This window comes from Pinus tabuliformis, chromosome 5_1 (genome assembly GCF_031772625.1).
Source record: "Pinus tabuliformis cultivar Carrire ecotype Pingquan chromosome 5_1, CPIR1, whole genome shotgun sequence".
Taxonomy (NCBI): Eukaryota; Viridiplantae; Streptophyta; class Pinopsida; order Pinales; family Pinaceae; genus Pinus; species Pinus tabuliformis.
Genome location: NC_142305.1, coordinates 739,833,435 through 739,840,885, shown reverse-complemented (window position 1 = coordinate 739,840,885; position 7,451 = coordinate 739,833,435).

Below are 7,451 nucleotides of genomic sequence, written 5' to 3'. Positions count from 1 at the left end.
CATGCATCTGTTGGCTCTACATGAACTTGGTGATAACTAGACTTCAGATCAAGATTGTTGAAGTACTTGGTCCCCTTGAGATGGTCTATAAGGTCATCAATCAACGGGATCGGGTATCTATTCCTAAGAGTGATCTTATTCAGTGCCTGATAATCAATGCAAAGTATCCAGGTCCCATCCTTCTTCTTTATGAGCAAAATTGAACTCCCACAAGTTGAGGAACTTGGTCGGATGTGCCATTTTTGGAGAAACTCCTAGATCTTCCACATGATTGCCTTGTTTTCCCTAAGGTAGTAGTGGTATAATGGCCCATTTCTTAGAGGTGACCCAAGAGTCAAATCGATTGAATGCATGACCTGATAGTGCAAGTTTACCCTTGTAGGTGAGGCAAAGATGTCCCTGTACTCCTCCATGACCTTGTCAACTTACTTCTATTGTGCAAAGCAACCCTTTATAGGGGCCATGGATGTGGCCATGATCTTCCCCTTACTTTAGGAGTGAATCATAAAGAAAAAAAATTCCCCAGACTGGGAGATGAGCTTACTGCATTGCTTAGTAGAGATCAAAGAAATAGTTGTAGGCAGGGCTACGTTTGGTATCTTGTATAGTTTTCTGCATAAAGTAATAATAACAATGATGGTATAGACTCATACACATCATGATGCTTCCAAAAGTATGGTTGACCTAATAAAACCTCACAAACTTCAATAGGAGCAACATCACACAATACCTCATCCATGAAGGGCTTGATGTTGTAGGGAAGGTGGCATTATTGGCTAACACGGAGATCTCGTCCTCGGTGAAGCCACATGATGGTTTATGGTTGCAAGTGTGGTGTGGTCAGCATGATCAGCTGCTTAATGAACTCTATTGAGATGAGGTTGATTTAGTTCCCACTATCAACAATGAACTGTAGTGGAGAACCCTTCACCCACATTTGTGAGTGGAAGATACACTCCCCATCCTTTGAATCTTTAGGATCAGTCTTTCAGACCTTGGTGGTGGAAATGGTGGAACTAGGTTCTGCATTAATAATCTATTTCCCCTTTCCATTCCCCTTGTCGAGTTATGGCTTAGAGTCAAAACATGCATCTAACTCTAAAGCTTTTAGCTTGGCTACTAGTGACTACTTAACACGACACTCATTTGTGTTGTGGCTGGGGCTCTTATGGAACTCACACCACTTTCTGGTATCCTTCTTCATCTTCGTGGTGCTATTCTTTACTTTTTGCTTCGATGGGTTGTCTTGGGTCACTTTGCCTTGGCTCTGTCCTTTGTTTTGTGGGTTGAAGGTGCCTTTCCCTTCCTTGGATTTGCAGATCCAAAGTCTCGCTTTTTTAGTTTAATTTTTTGCTCAATCCTCATAGTGTATCGGTACGTTGTGCTAAGCGAGGAGATGCCTGGGAAATCCATTTCTTCCTAGATGTATCTATGTAGACATCCACAATATTTGAGTATTAGATGTTGCTCAAATCCTTGGTACCCAAATGCATGCGTAGGTGTAAATTCCCCCTCTAACATTTAGCCATGTTTACAAGGTTTCCAAGGTAAACAAGAGTTGGGTATCACTATGATATGACCTGACCCCCAAGTTCCAATTATGGAAGTGGTGCCAACTAATTGAATACTTATAGCCATCCCTCAGGGACTACAGACCACTTAGGAACCTGCAAACCACCCCAGGTTATCAATCCCTAAGTTGGAACTATTTTTCACAAGAGGAACTCCCCAACCAAACCCTTGACATTTTGTGCATGCGGTTGGGAGGCTATAACCACACCCATAGCCCTGCCAATATGCGGTTATGACGCAAATTCCTCAATTTGGAGCATGCAGTCGTGAGATCTATGCCACTTTTTTAGGAAAGCCTCTAAATCACTACCCAAAACTACCTCTAGCTTTCTACAATCATGACAATAAGGGTAATAATGCTAAACAAACAAAACTTAAGCTAAATCTTGACCAATACATTCCTAATGCAAGATAGGCATTTCGTCAAACATATGGTAAACATGAAAGCTACAGGTCATGAGTGCATATATGGTCATAAAATTATAAACTTCAACTAAGAATCACCAAGAAGGCTCAATTCCCTCTCAATATCGCTACAACAACACTTGTTAGCCCAGGCATTCATCAACCATTCAATAAACTATCAAATCATGAGAGAGATCCATAGCTAGAGCACATCATAAAAACATGCATATAACCAACATATAAGTAGAATAGAAACTACGAAAAATTAGCCATAAGATCACAAAAACAACAAGTTAAGTCCTCATAGATCACAATAGGAAAATAAATCATACTAAAATATGAAAATGCCAACCAAGTTAGGGACTTCCACATACCACCCAACTATAGATTGGACTGAACCAATTCTCTCTTTTAGCCAATCACTCCTATGACATATTCCAAGTATGAATGTGGGATCATAAGGGTTAAACGAAAACAAAATCATCCAAGGCTTCCAAAGGCCAAACCACCTCAACCCTCAACCATAGTTATTTCACCTCTACGGTCCAAAAATTACAAACATAAACCATATCGGTCTCTACCCAAGTTTCTCAGGGCTCAAGGAACAAGTAACTCAACCCACAGCCTCCAAAGAACCCAAGTTGTTCTAGCGCTCCACAACGTTTGTTCCAACCCACAGTCATAGGAAACATAATAAGCAATCCAAAAAACCAAATGGGGAACCCAATACACCATGTATATCCAGGAAATGGCAAGGAAAGGTTGAAACCAATGTCAATCTAGGAAAATCTCCATGCCAATGAAAACACAAAACCAAGGAACCACATGAATATACCATGCATCCAAAAATCAGAAAGGAGATCACACATGAAAATTATTACCTGCAAAGTAAGCCTGATGTAATTGTAAATCCAACTGTCTCTTTGCGCTTCCTTACTTTGCTTTGCTTTATTTCTCCAATCCAAGTGAATTCTAGAGTGCTCCATGTATGCTGCAAGAATCCTCCAAGTCTACAAGAGTGTATGAGAGAGAGAGAATGGAAGGATAGCTCAACTCAAAATTGTCAAAAAGGTAGAAATTGATTCTTTGGGACCTTTTTATCATTGATCCCCCTTTTTTCTTCATTTTCCTTCATTTTCCATCTAATTTTGCTTGCATGAAAATTTGTGTCTCTTCACCTTCTTTTTCTCCTATTTTCCTTTATTTTCATAATTAAATGCCAATTTTTCCTCTTTGCCTTTGCCAATTTCCATAGTGATTAATTAAACACAAGTGATGCCCATTATAATGTTTTCCCAACATTCAACTTTGAATACGTGTCTCATGACCTTGGTCTTATTTTATTTACATGGAAAATCAATCAAAGGTTGTTACAAACCCATCCCCCTTGGGGTAAGACCGTCCTTGGTGTTCAATGACGCTTATAACCAGTGAAACATGCTCCCCATGGAACTTTATAACATAGCTCGATGTAGCATTTACATCGTACCAAACTATTGAAACCATGAACACCATACAACTTATGGGAGCTTTAAAACACAACTCTATGTAGTATTTACAATATATTGCTTATTGGAGCTTTATAACACAACTCATTGCAAGATTTACAATACACATGCATATATAAATATAACCCAACAAATATAAAAAACACATATGCTCGACCAAAAAATAAACAAGAATACAAAGCCCACATTTGATCATCCATCTCCCATGTAGCTTCATCAAGCCCAAAGTGCTCTTTATTGCTCGATTTCAGAGCATGAGTTGTTTCCGTTGAAAATGCATTGAGGTTTAGGTTGGAAATCCCCCTCTAGTTCCACTTGCAATACAAACCAATTAATCACATCATCAACATCCTAGACATATCTCTTAAAAAATGAAACGTGGAAAAAATCATGGACTTTCATTGTTGGTGCCAGTACAAGTCGGTAGGCCACAGGTCCAATCCACTCAAGGCTCTTAAAAGGCCCACAATATCGAGGTTTCATCTTGGCACATGACCCGATCCTCAAGGAGATCCTCTTGGGCTTGATGCACAAGTGCACATGCTCCCCAACCTAAAACTCCTTGAATTCTTTGTGTTGATCTGCATAACTTGTATCCCTATCTTACATTTCCTTTAAATTCCTCTTAATAACCTGCAATTCCTGCTCCATCTCAACCAACATATTTTATCCAATCAGCACCATGTTCACTGGATCATTTACTCTGATAGGAGTATTATAACTTTTCATGTAAAGAGCCTCAAATGGACTCATCCTCAAGGATTCCTGATACCCATCCACCTCTCTCTACAAGTTTAGCTAATGATAGAACTTCTTAACAGCGATCAAATTATTTTGATATCCTGGGTGACTTGAATATGACTTGACATGAAACTCCCTCAAGACAAACTTCTTGAGCTCACTACTATCTAACACATAAATCATGTTCTTAAAGTTGACCAAGCCATCTAACGTGAGGTGATACTCCTCATCCCAACTACCTTCACCCTGTTGTTGCAACCTCTGCTTCAGTTGCTGGTACTTGTCATCATGTTGCCCTGCCTGAAAGATTCACTTATGTAAATCTACCCATAATATATCACAGCTAAAATATGATTCACTTGCACTCTCCTACTGAGGGCATATGCAACCCTGTTCTCCTTTCCCTTGATGTATCTAATCTCAAATTCAAACTCACTAAGGGTAGTCAACCATCTAGTTTTCCTGGAATTTAGATTAGTTTGTTCAAACAAATACCTCATTCCACTGTGATCACTCATCAGGACGAACCTCCTCCCAAGAAGATAATGTCTCCACATCTTCAAAGCATGAATGATAACTTCCAAATCAAGATCATGTGTCACATAGTTCTTCTCGCCCTCATTCAACTTCCTTGACTCATATCATACCACCTTTTCTTCCTACATCAAGACCCCACCAAGTCCTTCCTTGCAAGAATCTATACAAACCACAAACTCCTTATCAGGAACTACAATCTTCAAAACCAGATCATTTGTAAGCAAATGCTTCAACTACTAAAAACTAGTTGCACACTCCTCAGTCCATTTAAACTTCTTCCCTTTCCTCTGCAAAGATGTAATGGGATAGCCAATCTGCGAGAAGTTCTTGATGAACCGCTTGTAATAACCTACTAGCCTCATGAATGATCTAACCTCATCCACATTCCTAGGAGATGTCCACTCCATTATAGCTTTAATCTTTTTTGGGTTCATTGATATGCCTTCCTTGGAAACAACATGTCCCAAGTATTGAATCTGAGACTGAAAGAAAATGCACTTGTTGAGTTGGGCATACAACTGGTGTGCTCTCAACAATCTCAGCATTGTTGTCAGGTGCTCTGCACGCTCTTCCTCATTCTTTGAATATATAAATATGTCATCAATAAACACTATCACAAACTTGTCCTCGTAAGGATGCAACACATTATTAATCAAGCACATGAAAGTGGTTGGAGCATTGGTAAGGCCAAAACGAATTACCACTAACTCTAATGTCCATACCTTGTACGAAATGCAATCTTGTAGATGTCTTATTCTTTGATGCACTCCTAGTGATATCATAATCTCAGATCAATCTTTGAGAATACTGATTCTCCCTTAAATTGATCAAACAAGTCATCAATCTGGATACTTGCTCTTGATAGTCACCTTTTTCAATTGTCTGTAATTAGTGCACAACCTGAGACTATTGTCCTTCTTTACAAACAATATTGATGCACCCCAAAGCGACACACTTGGTATTATGTATCCTTTATCAAGCATTTCCTTAAGCTACAACTTCAATTCTACCAACTCTATAGTGCTCATCTTGTATGTTGCCTTAGATGTTGGTGTTACTCCCGACATCAACTCAACAGAAAAGTCCACCTCTGTATGAGGAGGCAACTCTGAAAACTCTATAGGAAACACTTCATGAAACTGCTGCAAAACAAGATACCTCTTCAGGACTTCATTATCATCAACATTTTTCCCTTTGTCACTAGAAATATGAAATACAAACAATACACATCCTTTTCTACAACTGCGCTTTTCCTGCATAGTTGTGACCATTCTCCCGATGTAGGCTTCTTCTTTCCGTGCAAAATTATCCTTCTCTGTCATCATCTAGGCACTCAATAGCATTATCATACAAAGCTATCTTATTCTTGTGAATGAAAAACCAATCCATGCCCAAAAGCATATTATATGATCCCAAAGGAAGCACATTTAGATGTGTTGATGTAGGCATACATTTCAACTCAAATTCACAAGATCTCACCCAATGATGAACTCTTCCCTTGGTCCCTATAGCCAACTACATCAACCAATATTTTGCATGCACTTCTTTATTAAAGCAAAAATTATCCACCAGGTCAAGACTTATATAGTTATAATTAGATCTGGGGTTAATCAAAATGGAAACAACTTGATCACAAAGCTTACCTTCCATTTTTAAAATGGATGCCTGATGATCAACCTACCTATTATCCACTGCTGTGTAAATCCGATTAATACTATGCCCAACATCTCCAATTGTATGTGCCTCCTGAGCACTATAAATATGAGGTCTACCACCTTGGTGTGATTTCCACTCACTCATGCGATTCTCTCCACCACAAGTCCAACACCTCAAAGGCCTACCATCGCCCTTATTCTTCTCCTCAGTATAAAATCCATGTCCTCTGTCAACTGCATTGAACTTATTGTAAGGTACTATGTTCTCCTTATCACCTACATCCTGAGTTCTTCCCCACTTCTTAACCCACTTTCCTTTAGTCTTCTCATTTCCTTTTCAATCCCACTTAGGCTCATACTTGTGCTTTGATTGATCATAACAATGCTTCAACTTCCCAATGACTTCATCCAATGACCAATGTTCATTGTAATTATTCTGATCTATAAATTCTAAAGGCAATCCACTAATGAACCTTCTGACCTTTGTCTTCACATCCTTGAGGTTGGGAAAATACCTCCAGAAACTTAGTCGTGTACTCTTAATTTGTCATCAAACCCATTTTCAACTCATATAATTCCTTGGATTTTTTGTCATAGTATCTCTTAGACAAGTACTTCTTTCTGAAGAGTCTTTTAAATTCATGCCAACTGAGCTCCTCTACCCTCATGCCTCTGACACGCTTCACATCTTCCCACCAGATATATGCTTTACTTTGAGACTAAATATCTTATCTTGGCTTTCATAACCTCTAAATAATCATGCAATTTGAAGAACTTCTTCATCCCAAGTAGCCATGCTTCTGAATCTTATGATTTATTCACATCCCCATCAAATGTAGGAGGCTTGGCTTTCTTGAACTCCTCTGGAAAATACTGCTTCTCACTCCTCCTATAAGGATGTTGGCGGTAATGATGATGATGTCTCTCAGAATCAGAACTAGAATAAAATCCATGAGTGCTAGCTTGCCTATTAGGTGTATCCAAAGATCTGCCACCTCTAACTGTAAAATCTTTGTCCAACTTGTATGTGTAT